This window comes from Hylobates moloch, unplaced genomic scaffold (assembly GCF_009828535.3).
Source record: "Hylobates moloch isolate HMO894 unplaced genomic scaffold, HMol_V3 SCAFFOLD_16, whole genome shotgun sequence".
Taxonomy (NCBI): Eukaryota; Metazoa; Chordata; class Mammalia; order Primates; family Hylobatidae; genus Hylobates; species Hylobates moloch.
Genome location: NW_026652291.1, coordinates 18,422,149 through 18,438,484, shown reverse-complemented (window position 1 = coordinate 18,438,484; position 16,336 = coordinate 18,422,149). Strand labels below are relative to the sequence as shown.

The 16,336-nt window shown below is 37.3% G+C and overlaps 1 long non-coding RNA gene across 4 annotated transcripts in view; it reads left to right on the top strand.

The window, feature by feature from the left end:
• Positions 1 to 16,336, top strand: part of LOC131381576 (uncharacterized) — a 164,247-nt gene that overhangs the window by 1,297 nt on the left and 146,614 nt on the right. For all 4 annotated transcript variants that reach the window (XR_009210409.1, XR_009210407.1, XR_009210410.1 and 1 more), the window contains exon 2: positions 1,644 to 1,754. This is a non-coding gene — a long non-coding RNA (uncharacterized LOC131381576). The remainder of the gene's footprint in view (positions 1 to 1,643; positions 1,755 to 16,336) is intronic.

Below are 16,336 nucleotides of genomic sequence, written 5' to 3'. Positions count from 1 at the left end.
GAAGTGACTCTATGCCCTCCACAGTTAATAGTGAGTGAAAGTATGATATCTTTGGAGTTGGGCAATCCTAGACTTTACTCCTGGTTGACCATGGCATTATACTGTAGACGTTAAAGCTCGGGTTCTGTACATGACTGTCTGAATTTAAATTCTGGCTATGTCACCACTGACTTTGAAACCTTGGGCAAGTCAGCACTCTTACCAGTCACTCATTTTTTTTAAATCAGAAAATGAGAATAATAATAGTGTCTTTCTCAGAGTTATTGGGAATATTAAGTGCATCTACATATCAAAGAAACTTGAGATAGTGTTTGGCCCATAGTAAACACTCAGTAAATATAACATTACAAAGAAGGAGGAGGAGAGGGAGAAAGAGAAGAAGGAAAATGCAAGCTGAGTCATTAAAACAAATGGTTAAATTCATTCGGACTAGCTCCTTCAGCTGTAAAATTGGAGATAACACCATTTATCCCCCCAAAATGTCTTTGGTATACCACGAAACACATTATGTGAAGCTTTCTAAAATTAAAAAAAAGAGGCTATTCCAATGAAAAATTGCTATTTTATAATGTTTCTTTCCTCTACTGTTGCAAGCCCCTTTTGCCAATCATATACAACAGAATACTTGTTAAGGCATGCCCAAGATTGCCAGGCCTGCTGATTTTCCAAGAGAAAATGGAAATATTTGTCTTTGTACAACACTCTCCCACCTCTAACTCCCAGTTTTAAATGTTGGTAATTATGTCAAATTGAAGAACAAACAAATCAAGCTTTAGTACCCTAAAAAAACCATGAGCTTCTGATATCCACCTCTACTCTACACAAGTTGGTGCTAGGTTCATAATCAGTTACATAGCAAGCACTTAATTTATGTATCATGCATGAAGAAGGAACAAATAGAAGGCAGATATAAGATTACTATTTCCTGTTCAAAGCATATAAAATATAACTTTGTATTCCTGCAGGCTAGTACATATAAATCCTGGGTGCATGGTAGTCACTATAAATATTGATTGAAAGTATCATGAAATTGTATCTGGGCGGGGCTCACACCTGTAATTCCAACACTTTGGGAGACTGAGGCAAGCAGATTACTTGAGGTCAGGCATTGGAGACCAGCCTGGCCAACATGACGAGACCCCGTCTCTACTAAAAATACAAAAATTAGCCGAGCGTGGTGGTACACGTCTGTAATGCCAGCTACTTGGGAGGCTGAGGCAGGAGAATCACTTGAACCCAGAAGGCAGAGGTTGCAGTGAGCCGAGATCATGCCACTGCACCTCAGCCTGGGTGACAAAGCGAGACTCCCTCTCAAAAAAAAAAAAAAAAAATTCTATCTGTATAATATCAGAGATATCCAAAGTAATGATTATCAATCAACAGCACATAAGTAGCCTAGGAATAACTAAAATATTCTAAACACTTTTCTGACATCTCTTAGATTCTTCATTCATTCACTCAAAAAACATTCACTAGTCACCTACTCTTTGCCAGGTGATGAGCTGAAAGGTACTTCTTTAGTTTGCATTTAGCATGTACAAGGGCAACAGAGAAGCCAGCGTGGTTGAAAAGGAGAGAGCTGGAAGAGATTCAACTGTATGGAGCCTTGCAGACTGCTAAAAGAACTTTCTTGTTTTCTCTAGATTATATGGGGAAGCCATTAGGAAGTTTTGACTGACCCGATTTAAGAGAAACACATTAGCTCTTTTGTTGGGAATAGACCCTGGGGGCAAGCATGGAATCCCAGCACACAGGTAAGATGGTTTTGCAGTAATGCACAGAGGTGATGATGGAGGTGTGGACCAAGGTATTAGCAGTGGAGGTGGTGAGATGTTGATGGGTTTTGAATTTACTCTTCAAATATAGCCATCAGGATTTGCTGCTAAATTGAATGTGGGGAGTGAGAGAAGGAAGAAAGTGAACAAAAGAAGCTCCGAAGATTTTTGATCTGAGCAGAACTAGAGTTCCCACTGACTGAGATGGAAAAAGCTGCGAGAGGAGCAAGTTTAAGGGGTGAAATCAGTTTAAATTTGATATGCCTATTAGTTATCCAAGTGGTGATGTCGAGTAGGCAGCTGGAAATATGAGTCTGGAGTTCAAGGGAAAGGTCTGGGCTGCAGATATTAATTCGAGAGTTGTCATCATATAGATGGCGTTTAGAGCCATGAAGCTGGATGACATCATTGGGCAGTAGATGTAAAGAGAATTGGGAGGCCCAAACCCAGCCCTGTCTCCCCTCCTCCACCGAGTTGTTTCATGTTAATTTTTATGCTACATTGTAAGAGTGATAAATAAGCATTTTGCACTTTGCAGTCTTTTGTGAGTCCAAAGGGAATATTTTAATGTTTTAACATGTAAGCAATTTGGTGACACAGCGTTCTTTAGTCTAATGCAAATGTTACAAGATGAAGGCATATGGAGAAAAGATGAAAGCAAGTTTGCTTATTTTAGAATAAATTTATTTTCGTGTCTCCTTTGACGCACGAATGGAGAATTTGGAGTAATATTTCTCCTAACCGTTCTTAATCTCTGAAACTATAAGCCATTAGCATTGTACTTGAATATAAAGTGGATGCTTTCTGAATTATAGTGGCCTTTTAAGAACTAAGGAGAACATAGTGGCAGTATTCCATGTCTTTACTTTTCCTGTCACAAAGGTATTTAGACTTGGATCTTGAATATGATAGCTTTCAAAAAGAAAAATTAAATATCACCATCAGTAAGTTAAAAACTATGTCCTTGTTTTGTGTTAGTTTAAGTCTAATTATTAACACAATAACAAGGTTGTCTGAATGAACTTTACTTCACCTAGTTTTAATCTCTCTAGATGACTGGAGAAAATAATTAAATTTCTTATGGAAATTAGCAATTTCTCATAACATACAAAGGGATGCCTTCTAGTCTTTAGCCCAGCGTGTTTGGCCTTTTTCTAATTTTTGTTTGTAATAAGAGTGAATGATTTTAATTAATATTCACAAAGCAGTAAAAATTAGAAACACGAAATCAAAAATACAAAACTAGTTAAACTGCAGAAACTTTTCTAAGCACATGAAAAATTAAAAACATTTCTGAATTCTAAAATTTAGCATGGAAGATTTTATGTGATTTGATCAAAACTAACCGAGCAGTACCTGAATACTATATAATACCCAGAACATGGAATGAGAAAGAGAAAAATCTATGGTGCTCTCCACTCCCCGTCAATTACTTCTGTGAATAAATGTGACTCTCAATCCACTTGACAAACTCCCTACACAGAAATGGTATTGATCAGAAATGTTCCTTAAATCATGTATGGAGTTAAAATATACTACAGGAAGGTAATGAGAGAGGAGATAAAGAGCTAACGAGATGGAGTTTTTATGGGAACTGCAATGTGGATCATTTGAAATATGGTGACTAAGTCTACTTTGAAGTTAGAAATATATTAACTCTCAGCTCTAGGAATTCACAGGAACCAGAGTGTTTACACTAGGTGCACACACTATCCCTCATTTCCCTCTTGAACCAGCTGCCGAGGAGGGGCTAGAAGTTGAAGTGTCAACAAAGCCATCTTTTCATTTCTTGAGCCTTTAGTAAGGGGAGAGCTGGGGTCATGGTTGGGATTTGAGCTTGTCAGTCTAAACATAACTCCCTAAAAGAGAATAAAAAGAGTTGCTTTGTTTATATTTCATTAACAGTTATACCCCTGCTTTGCTCACACTTAATCAAGGTCCTTTACAGATTCAGGGATGGGGGAGGACTTAAAAGTTGCCTTCTCCCATGTGATGTGCTCAGAATCCTCATTAACATGGCCTGTGGATTTTGGCGAAGTATTTTAAGTCAATTCTGGTGTGCTGGGGGCCTCCTGGTGCCTGTATTGACCAACATTCTGATTTGCAGCTTTAATGCAATTTCTGTGTGCACTGGAAGCTTATTTTTTAGCACCTTCTTTTCAAAGATTAGGCAGTTTTAAAAATCCATATTCCACTAAGAATGCAATTTAAATCCTCTTCTGTGACATGAGAGAGTTTTTTGTTATTTTCCACTAATGTGATTACAGTGTAAAAATAATAATAACCCCTTTCTTAGGTCAGCTGTCTTAGTCAGTTAGGCCTGCTATATCAGAATACATAATGCTGGGTGACTTAAGCAACAGACATTTATTTCTCACAGTTGCAGAGGCTGGAAGTCCAAGATCAAGACATCAGCAGATCTGGTATCTAATAAGTGCTCTCTTCCTGGTTTCCAGACAACTGTCTTCTCATTGTATCTTCATATGATGTATTAGTCAGGGTTCTCCATATACACAGATATTTGAGAGGGGATTTATTAGGGGAATTGGCTCACATATAGAAGCTGAGAAGTCCCACAACAGGCTGTCTGCAACCTAGCAGCCCTGGGATTCCAGTAGTGCGGTTCAGTCCAAGTTCAAAAGCCTCAGAACAGGGAAGCTGATGGTGTAATTCTCAGTGAAAGTCCAAAACGCTGGTAACCTAGGACCACTGATGTAAGTACTGGAGCCCAAAGGCCAGAGGCTAGAGTTCTGAGGTCCCAGGGCAGGGGGAAAAAAAAAGTGTCACAGCTCCAGGAGGGAGAGAGGAAATTGCCTTTCCCCTGCCTTTTTTGTACTATTCCACCCTCCAGCCCACTGGATGGTGCCTGCCCACCTTTGAAAGTGAATCTTTCCCCACCATTCAACTAAATAACAGGCCAGTCTCCTTTGAAAACACTCTCAAAGACACACCCAGAAATAATGCTTTACCAGTTCTCTAGGCGTTCTTTAATCCAGTGAAATTGACAATTAAAATTAATCATCACACATGGCCTAGAGAAAAATCATCTCTGTCATGTCTCTTCTCATAAGGACATAACCCCATTCATGAGGGCTCCACCCTTATGACCTAATTACCTACCAAAGGCTCCACCTCCTAATACTATCATGTTGGGGGTTAGGGTTTCAATATATGAATTTTGCGAGGAAACATTCAGTTCCCAACAGGAGTCCATCTGCATATTTCCAGAAAGTCCCTCAGAATAGTCAGGCTGAAACTGCTTCATTTATTTGCAGTGTGACAACAGCACAGTCTTTGAAATGGGACAAATCTGGGTTCAAATCCTTCTTCTGCGGCAACCTTTCTCAGCCTGTTATTTCATCTCCCTCACCTCCTCTGTGTCTTCTCCATAATACAGGAAAATGCAAATCTTTTTGGGGAGAGTTATAGTGAGTACTCAAATTGATGACATGTATCAAGCAAGTTAACAGAAGTGTTAGCATGTAATAGGTGCTCAGTACACTTCAGTTATTTCTCTTCCAGAATCCTGGTCTAATTCCTTAATATTATTTCTCATTGATCATATCATCTACATTATGCCCAGGTATAAATATTTATTGAAACATGGCTAGGCCACTAATAGAGCTAGCCAGGCAGAGGACTATGCAAAGCACTTTACATGGATGATTTCTTTTATGGCTAATGAATCCTTCTCAAGAAGATACAAGTGCCTCACTTTCAGAATGTGAAACTGTGGCTATCAATGTTTAAATAACTTGCAAATTCAGAAAGCTGGTGCTAGTAGGTACACCTTTGAGGATTGTCTAATGGAGTACAGAATAACCCTGAAGATCTGTCTGGAACAAAGTGATACCCAGTACAGCACTAGAGGCTATGCATGTGGGAGGCATGAAGTCCTAATCCTTGTAGTTCTGAAACCGTATGCCAACCCCATGGTGCCTAACTTCTATTCACACTGGCTGTGTCTGCAGTGAATATATAGTTGGACCCTGAATTTGTAAAAATTAAGAGTAATTCCCAGCTGCAGTGTCAAGACAGGGTTGTGTTATGACAAATTGTGACGTGTGGCTAAATTAATGTATTTCTAATAACAGTAACCATTCTGTTGTTTAACATTTAATCACTCTAAAAAATATAATAAATTTTAGCAGCATCTTATTCAATTGCATGCCCGTATGCATTCCTCAATGGGATAAGAATGGGGGTGATCACTACTTTTCTATTTCTTCTAGACCTTCCATCTTCATGGGCAATGTTTATAACCTTAGTTATCACATGCAGAACACTGGCCTGGCCTGCAACTTACCACTAAAAAAAAAATTAAGAACTACGAATCTGTAGTGTAGATGTAATTAAAGGGTTTCTTCTTTTCTAATGATGCCCTGTCATGTCTAATGAGTTGCTCATACTTCCTGGGAAGAAATATAAGATCAAATTAAAAATTAAGAGTCAGAGAATTCATTCTAAGATCTCTGTGATCATTAATTTAGTTTGTCAATTTGACTGTACCAGGAGATGCCCAGGTATCTGGTTAAACATTATTTCTAGATGTGTCTGTGAGAGTGTTTCCAGAGGAGGTTAGCATTTGACTGGAGAACTGAGTAAAGCAGATGACCTTCCCCAGTGTAGCTGGGCATCATCCAACCCATCGAGGAGCAATGGCCCGAACAGAGCAAAAAGGCAGAGGAAGGTTGAATTACCTCTCTCTGCTTGCCTGGCGATCAGCCTGCTTGATCAGTCTTCTCTTGCCCTTGGACTGAAACTTACACCATGAAGAATATATATTTATTCCATTTCTCTAGATAACCCTAATATGCCCTCAAAATATTATAATAAAACCAAGTATGAAAACCACTGAAAGAAAATAGATCCTCTTCTTTTCTACTTAAATTATTTTATCAACATTCACATCTTCCCCCCACTCCCCCCAAAAATTCCTAGTGTTCTGTGTCAGAATGAATAAACTATCTATCCAACAATGACAAACTGTGAATGTCTTTTGGAGGCGTCGAAGAATAGACAGTATGTACTATGTTATGTACTGGGTTGTGCTTTTTTTTTTTTTTCTCTAAGAATATGCCCTGAGGATGTCCTAGAGATAAACCTCCAAGGCTATCACCAAATAAATGTTTTTTTCTTTGCGTGGCACCAACTCTCTCGTTCCTGCCCCCTGCAACCCCATCCCTTGAGTGTTTGCCAGATATTCTGCAGGCGAGCAAACACGGTGTTAATGGGCTATCAGAATTGACACAAAGCGGATTCCATACATTTCAGGTTGGCTTTTTGTTTGTTTGTTTTTTAAGTCGTCATCACCTGGTTTTAAATAACAACATGTCTTAAATGAGTTTAATGCTTGCATGATATTTGTAAACGTAATTGTAAATATATGAGTAAACATATTTGTAAGCATTCAGAACTAGAATAAGATTAAACCTTCAAGTCACCAAATGAGTAAGATCTCAAGTTGCTTAAAATACATAGCTGAAGTTTCTAAATATCCTTCTCTACAGAGTTCAAGTGACCAAAATTTTGAATCTCAGGAAAAACAGATACATAATCACAGTGATGATTTTAATGAGGAAAATCATCAGCTGGTGAGTGACATAGGGAAAATTTAACAAGATCAGACTTGCCTCGACATTCTGCAACCTTTCCTAAATAAAATTATTATGCCGTGTCCAATTCATCTCTCATCCCTCACAGTTTTAAATATTTGAGACAGGATCACATTATTTTCCTCCTGCCAAATCAGCTTCTGGATAGACCTGTTCCAATTTGCATTTAGAAATAATCATCTGATTTTAAATGAAATGATAGCCTCAGATCCCTGGTCCTATATTGATGCCTGATTCAACCCCTAGAATTCACTCAAACTTTATGATATTTCTAGATAGTCTACCCTTCAAATGTGAAAGCATTGTCACCTTGAAATTCTTCCAGATAATTTCACCTTGGGAGCTCAGCATTCTAGTTTTGTCTCAGTGGGTGCAGAGAAAAATTATTCAAAAATGCAGTTGGGGTAGACTCAACTTCTGCTCACAGAATAAGAGTAAGCATTGAAATTTGAGTCTAGTAGATGGAAAGGCAAATCACTCAAGCAGCGGGCCCCTGGATTTCCTAGATGGCAGGCTTCCAGAGAAGATAGGATTCACTCTACACCAACGGTAGGTTCAGTGAGCATACTATACGCTCTTTAAGGATGCTGGGTAATGTTTTCCGCATTTAAGAAGCTTATGGTATTTTAAAAATTGTAATAAACAAAAAACAGCCAAGCAGAGTGTATCATTGGAAGCAGCCTTTATATCTTTTGTAAATCAATTTATTAAACAAAATTCTCCCCCTTCTTCCTTCCTCCTCCTCTTCTCCTCCTTCTTTTTTCTTTCTTTCTTTCTTTCTTTCTTTCTTTCTTTCTTTCTTTGCTGTATTCCTATGAGATCTTCAGTTTGTGTCCATAATGTGGCATCTATTTGGAGATCTAAATGACATCTCAAAACACTAATCAAGAAATAAATAAAAATGATGGCTATTCCAATTACCCTGATTTGCAATTGTACATTGCACTCAATTGCACCCACATGGTAAACAGTTATAAAAATATCACATGTGCTCCAAAAGTATGTACAACCATTATTTAACAATACAAAAAAGACATTAATTCTGAGTTATTAAGTATTTGACTTTGTATTTAGATCTTAATTCTCCTCCACTTCCTTTCCCTTTTTCTCCTCTTTCTCCTCCTACTTCATTCATTTTTAACCTCTGTTGCTATAACATCACTGGGAGAGACAATTAGGCAAAAGTGAAGCAGATAAACTTCAACTGAATAATGTCACATCTGCAAATGTGACTGCTTTCCCCTGTCCTTTCTCATGTCCTCCTCTCCCATTTCTCCTCCTTCTTTATTTTGTTTAAGAATGGGAAGAGATGAGATAAAGAAGTAAGGAAAGATATATAAAGCAGTATCTATGGGTCTCAGTACTTTCATTATCCACCAAATATACAGGACAAAAGGGAATCAAAGAAGAAAGCAAACAAACAAAACATTAAAATAAGCTTAAGAATCAAACAACAGAATAGGTATTTATTTATTTATTCACTCATTTTTTTGAGACAAGGTCTTACTCTGTCACCCAGGCTGCAGTGCAGTGATGCTGTTATAACTCACTGCAGTCTCCACTGCCTAGGCTCAAACGGTGCTCCCACCTCATTCAGACTCTCCAGTAGCTGGGACTACAGGTGTGCACCAGCATACCCAGCTAATTTTATTATTTTTATTTTTTGTAGAGACAGAATCTTACTATGTTGCCAGGCTGGTGTAGAACTCCTGGGCTCAAGCAGTTCTCCAGCGTTGACCTCCAAAGTGTTGGGAGTACAGGTGTGAGCCATGGCGCCCAAATGACAACAGGATATTTAAGCACTCTCTCTGTCATTTGCTGAGTAAGTCACATAAACTCGCTGAGCCTCAGTTACCTAATTTACAAAATTCAAAAATGCACCCATTTCTTGAGGTGTTTTTATATTTTAAATAAGATAATAAATGTACAGTTTTTTACTTATAGTACAAAATAAAGTATACTCATTATAGTTACTTCAAACATTTAAAGTTGTTGGTATAGATTGTAATTTGTAATTAATTATTATCCATTAATATAGGAATAACTCCTTCCCAAACATACACACACACACACACACACACACACACACAGACACACACACACACACACACACATATATATACACACAAAAGTGAGTTTGGGGGTCTCAAGATTTATATGCCCTTCACATGTGACCCCCAAACTCGCTAAGCCAAAGGGAAAAAGCTGGGAACTGGGTTACACATACCTGCTTCCCATTTGATTCCTAAATAAGATACCTACATAGATAGCTCTTTCTCCCTTCCTGCCTTCCTCGTCACTCTCTTCTTTACTGCCTCTTGTCCCCTCACTAATCCCTCCCTTTTCTTTTTTCCCTCTTCCCTCTTGCCCTTCTTCTCTCCAATCTTACCTTTCTCCTCTCCTTGCTTCTCCCTTTTGATCTCCACTTTCCCCACTTTTCTTACCCCTGTTTAGTATTTTCTCTCTTACACCTCCTTAAAAAATAGCTAGCTACAAAGATGAAAAGCTACATACCTCCCTGACAAGGATTTCCTTGTGGGCCCCAAGATCTTTTTTTTTTTTTTTTTTTTTGAGACGGAGTCTCGCTGGGACCCAAGATCTTTACCCTAAAACAGTGCTGTTAAACTTCACCCTGGCAATGTCAAGTGTTAGCTTATCTTCACAGGTGCAGGACAAAGGACAGAATTCAGTCATCACTCTGCTCACATGAGCCATATACATGTCTGATTGTTTCCTCAGCCCTAGTTTTTACACCTTCTTATGTAAAAGTGAAGATTATCTCAGCCAGATGAAGGCAAAAGTTACTATTTCCTCTACCCTACCTCTCACATGAAAATTGTGTATTCAGTGAAAGGCTGATGAATGATTCAACAGGATGTAACCATTTGTCTCTCATCTACTGATATGTTTTTAAAAATATTTCTTCCTTTTCTTCCAGTAGCTGCCCTTTTTCCTTTATGTACTGAAGCCCTCAAAGTCATCCTTGGAGAAAGGCACAGACCTGTCTCCCAGGCATGACATCCTTAAGTTTTGCAAATAAACCTCCCGAAGGGGTTTGATTCTGTGTCCTCACCCAAATCTCATGTCAAAGTTGTAATCTTCAGTGTTGGAGGAGGGTCCTGGTGGGAAGGGATTGAATCATGGTGGCAGACTTCCCCTTTGCTGTTCTCATGATAGAGTTCTCACGAGATCTGCTTGTTGGAAAGTGTGTAGCACCTTCCCCTCACTCTCTCTCGCTCCTGCTCTGTCCACATGAAGATGAGCCTGCTTCCCCTTTGCCATGATTGTGAGTGTCCTGAGGCCTCCCCAGCCATGTGGAACTCTGAGTCAATTAAACCTCTGTTGTTTATAATTACCCAATCTCAGGTATGTCTTTGTAGCGGTGTGAAAAACAGATTAATACACCTCCTAAAGTGATTGAGACTTGCCTCAGGGATTTACATATTTGCATATTTTATATATACATATAAAAAACTTTTCATCATAGTCTTTAGATACATATACTTAATTTATATCAGATTTCTAATTCTTAAATTCTTAACTTTAGTATAAACTCTCTGAATTAAATCTATATCTCTAGCTTGTGGAGATAAAACTAAACTATGATGGATTTACATTCTAGCAGTGTCCTGTCTGTAGCTCTAAGTGAAAATTCGGATTGCTTCAGTGATAATAGGGAGTTGTCAAATTGGCTACATTTTAATCACTAAAAAGCTTAATTGTTTTCTGTAGCATCTTCTTGGCTTTATTACATTACTCCAAAGTGCAGCTTAAATTGTACCTGCTTCTATAAAAAGTAAATCAATATTCAAGAATTAAAACACAAGCATATGTTCAAATAATTTATGGGCTATTCTCAAATATGCTGTATTCTAGGCACAAGGACAATAAATGAGTTAATCAATTTGCAATAAAGACAAATAGCCAAAATCTTGCTTTAAGGAGGTGAAAATACCATTAAAAAGTTGGACATTGTACCAACTCTAATCCAAATCACCAAATTCAATGTTAAGTTATATTAGTTGCAAATTTGAGGTCCTGTCATAGGGAATACCTGGTTTTGCAGCCGAGAAATAAATAAGCAATGAAGATAATGCATCGTGAACATCCTTTAGTCATATCACACTCCCACTAGTGGAACAATGTCCCATCTCACCACTCTGAAATATTTAAGATAATTTTTATATTTTCTTGGTTTTATATACAATGATCAACAAGTCACTATCAAACCATTGTAAAAATGGAAATGGATCACCTGACATCAACATCATACATTTATTTTCCATCCAATACGTTGAATATTGACTTATCCTCTCAAAGTTCTGCATGCATTTAATACGTGTTAAACAAAAGACAGATTATAAGAAAGCCTACCATATATCAATTCATTCATTCATTAATAAATATTTGTGTCATCTAGATGTTAGAAATTTTTCAAAGTTCTGGAAATTCAAACATGGCGACAACTCAATCTCTGCCTTCCAGAAGAATGAGGAACATATAATTATGGTGTATACATAGTTATGGTACGTGAATAATTTCATACATGCATAAATAACTATGGTGTATACATAAGTATGTTAATGTTCATGTGGTAAGTGCTACAATGTTAGTAGGAAGACATTATTAACCACTGCCTAATTATCCAGAAGAGGCAGAGTTTAACTGCTTAGAGAGCTCATGGAGTGCTTTTTTTGTAACATATGCCAGGTGGGCAATACGTTACCATGCTCTTTTTAAGGAATATTATTTGTATTCTGCTACTGCAGCTGTTGCTATTTCTAACATTATTATTCCAGCACCCTTAAGTATTCATTTAATTAATTTATTTATTATTTGTTCATAATTTAATATTATTTTATTTTATTTATTCATTTCAATTACTTATCATTCATAATACCTATCATTGAGTGTCTGGACTGCCAGATACTACTGGCTCCTTTCTATACATCATCATGTTGAATTATTTAACAATTCATGAAATGATGACCATAGTTCTATCTTATAGGCGAGGAAGCTCAGATTCAGGGAGATTAAGTGACGTTCCCAAAGTCACCACCTAAGCGGATGCAGGCCAAGATTCAAAGCCAGGCCAGTCTGACATCAAAAGCCAGAATCTTAACTTCAAAGTAATGCAGTCTCCTATTCTACAGTCACGGTTTATCATACCTAGTTCTCACGCAGTAACTAAATGAGAAACTCCCTTTCAACTATTTATTTAATTTCAAGTTTTCATATTAATTTATAGCTATGTATGCCGGAGTCTTAGCCTACCAATGACAGGTTTTGAAATCTCTCTTGAAGCATTTCAAAGCTTTACATGTTCACCTTTGATTTGTTGCTGGCTGGGTTGCCCAGGGCAATTTCAACGGAGACCTTCCTACATGGTACATGCTTTTGGTGACCTAGAAGGTAAATAATGACAAGAGGGACACTCTGCATCTCTACTTAGTGCTGGAACTCTGCTGCAAATTCCTACATAAATAGAGTCTAATTCCTTAATTAAATAGGCCACAAGGTATCCCAGCTTAACGTGTAACAAAAAGAAAGCTAGCACACAACAAGAATAAATAATTAAGTCAATAATTTTGCCTTGCACTCAAAGGATTAATTTTACCTATTAATGAGAAGCGTTTAAATGGAGTGAGATAAAGAAATCATCTGAAAGTGAAGTAAAAATATTAAACCTATCTATAATATTTCTCAATCTTTATTGTATTAACTTGAGAGCTTCTCAAATGTAGGAAATAGATTTTTCCCAGAATGCAAAAGGAAGAATAAGCTTCAAAAATAATAATTTTATATTTAAAGGAAATTCAGTGAACAGAGACTATTTAATAATCGTGGTACTGGCTGGTCGCGGTGACTCACGCCTGTAATCCCAGCACTTTGAGAGGCCGAGGCTGGTGGATCACAAGGTCAGGAGTTTAAGACCAGCCTGGCCAACATAGTGAAACTCTGTCTCTATTAAAAATACAGAAGTTAGCCACGCGTGGTGTCACATGCCTGTAGTCCCAGCTACTCAGGAGGCTGAGGCAAGAGAATTGCTTGAACACAGGAAGCAGAGATTGCAGAGACCCAAGATCTCGCCACTGCACTCCAGCCTTGGCAACAGAGTGAGACTCTGTGTCAAAAAAAAAAAAAAAAAAAAAAATTGTTGTATTAGTACTGGCCTGTTCTATACTTCCCAACTTGGTGATGTCTTCAGCTGTCTTATCCACAATTTGCTAAAATGTAAAAAGGTTGCAGTCATTTCTGCCCTGCCAGACTAGAAGGCTGCAGTAGAAATTAAATGAAAACCCTTATTGTAAAATGTTTGGAACGAATAAAAAATGGAGTACAAATTCGAGTTATCGGTACTTTCTTGTTGTTCCAACAACCCCCTGTTTATTCCACTTTAGAAAGAAATATTTTTGTATATTCGAACGGGGTACTTGATATTTCTTGAGTAAGTAGTGTCGTGATAAATACACATCTTACAACACCAGGCCCTCATCTTCACGTTTGGCATATACTGAATCAAAGCCTACGTGGCTACCCTGCTTCTCAGGAGTTCCTTTCCTTTCCATTTTCCCAGGAGTTCTGCCAGAATTTGATTGTTTGTGTATTTAACTTATATTAAAAATATTACATTTATATATCTTCACAAACTTTTTTTTCAAGAATAAATCAACAACAGCAGAAACAGTTGTTTCTCTATCTTACCTCATTGTATTTCTTGCTTCCTAAAAATAATCACTTTCAATTCTTTTCTGATTTTTTAGTGTCTACTTTGCCATATTTTAACAATATTGTTAATATTGCTGCTGCCTGATTTTCAGCTTTATTCATCATCTATCGACTTCTACTAAAGCACATGAAGGTTAAACACGTTCCCTACTCATCAGTGTCCCCTCCAAACCCACCCCCACACGCACACACACAACACATCCTTCCCATTTCATCCGATTCTTAGTAAACATATACTATAATTTGCTTGGATGAATAGTGTTTAGATCATCATTACTACGTAAATGTTATTCAAAGCAAAACAAGGCAGTTAATAAGACTCCCTTCCTTTCCTAAGCAGTGTTTTTATTTTCTCTGAAGTTATAAAATGTTTTCTTTTATAACGTGTAGTTTTCTAAGTCCTTACCATTCACCTCTCCCTCAGTCATGTGAACCTCCTCTCTGTATATTCAGACATATGAAGGACTGTCTTAGATCTCCTGGAAGTTTTACCTCATGTTTTCTGACTTCTTCCAACCAGAATTAGTTCAATAGCTATTGTCAAGAGACTTTCCTTTGCTACTCTCTTTAAAATTTCCTTCCCCATCCATATCTCTCTCGTTATTCCTGACTTACCTCATATATTTTTCTTTCTTAGTTTGCTTTCTTGTTTTGGTGAAAAAATTCCTCTTTTAACTTCTTAAGAAAAGGTACGTGGAAGGTAATTGTGAGGTTGTAAATACTGACAATGCTTTTAATTCTGCCCTTACACTGCATTTATTGCTTGTAATGGTATAGATCCAGATAGGAAATCAATTTTCTTAGACCTATGAATATATCCTTTCGTTGTCTTTTAGCCTGCAGAAATGCCATGAAAAATTCGATTTGAATGTAATTCTTGATTCTTTACATAGGACACTTGTCTTCTTCTTTCTTCTCTTCCTGGAAGCATGTGGCATTTCATTACAATAATGTGATTTGATGTGTTGTGCCAGACACCAAGTGGGCCCCTTTAATCTGAAAACACTCATGCTTCAATTTTGAGCTATCGTTTCTCTAATGATTTTCTCTTCTTTTTTTTTTTTTGTCTCTTCTTTCCTTTCAGTACTCCCTTTATTTGGATGTTAGACTTCCTATACTAGTCTTCTCATTTTATTTTATTCCCTCAATAATTTTTATAATTGGGCTTCCTTGCCATACTTTCTGAGATATTTCTTAAGTTTTGTCTTCCAGTTCTATTTTTGTGAGTGGAGTACTGTAATTTAAAAAAAATTGAAATTTATTATTTCAATTTTCATATGTTTGGTTTATTTCTTATAGCTTTTAAACATTCTCCAAATATTCTTTTCTTCAATATCATTTCCTATCTTCTATGGATATTGCAGCTAGTATTTTGTTTTGTTTTGCTTTATTTTTCTCCAATCGTCATAGTCTCTATTTCTTTCAAGACTTTTTTTTTTTGATTGGGTTGATTCTCTTTGTTTTATATTTGAGGCTATGTTATCAAAGGTAAAAGACCAGCTGCTAAAACTCAAATCTCTAAATTACTATGGCCTAAGGAACATAGAATACAGAGAGATAGTCCTGGAGTGAGAAACCTAAGTTAGGGGCATAGCTTTGTTCCAAGCAGTCACTTAGAGACCCAGGTTCCTTCCACTGTTTTTCTCTACTGTCACCTAGAGTTTTTGTCTTTGTCTGTACTGTGGAAGCTGAGTCTTATGCCCCAGGTGGACCATCTTGCAGAAAGAGGAAATGAGAGAAATTCCAGGGTCAGAATTTCCTTTGAAGCCAATGCGATAGATGTTTTATAAGTCACTTTTACACACATTCCAATTAGCACAGAGTTATCCCTAGCTGCCAAGACAGTCATCTACAAATTTAAGTTCTATTTCTATGGAAGAAGGAAATAGCAGAGTTTGGGGACCATGAGTCATCTTTATACAGAGTCTTTCACAAATGTCTAGAGATTTTTGGTTGCCTGCTCAGCTTTGGGAGTTGGCCAGTAAACAGCTGTTGGAAGCTCTGCGTGGCGGCATTTGTCTGTTGCAATCTTGGCTGTAGGTTGAACAGGCTGTTTGTGCTATTGGGCTTTTCTTGCTTGTTTTTGTTTTATTTTGTTTTGCTTTGATTGGGACGCATAAGTTTTTTTGTTAGGCTGGCCATACACTTAAGAACATTTTTATTTTCCTGACTGGATGTTATAGGTAATATTGACTCTTCTAGAATCCTAGTGTAGAA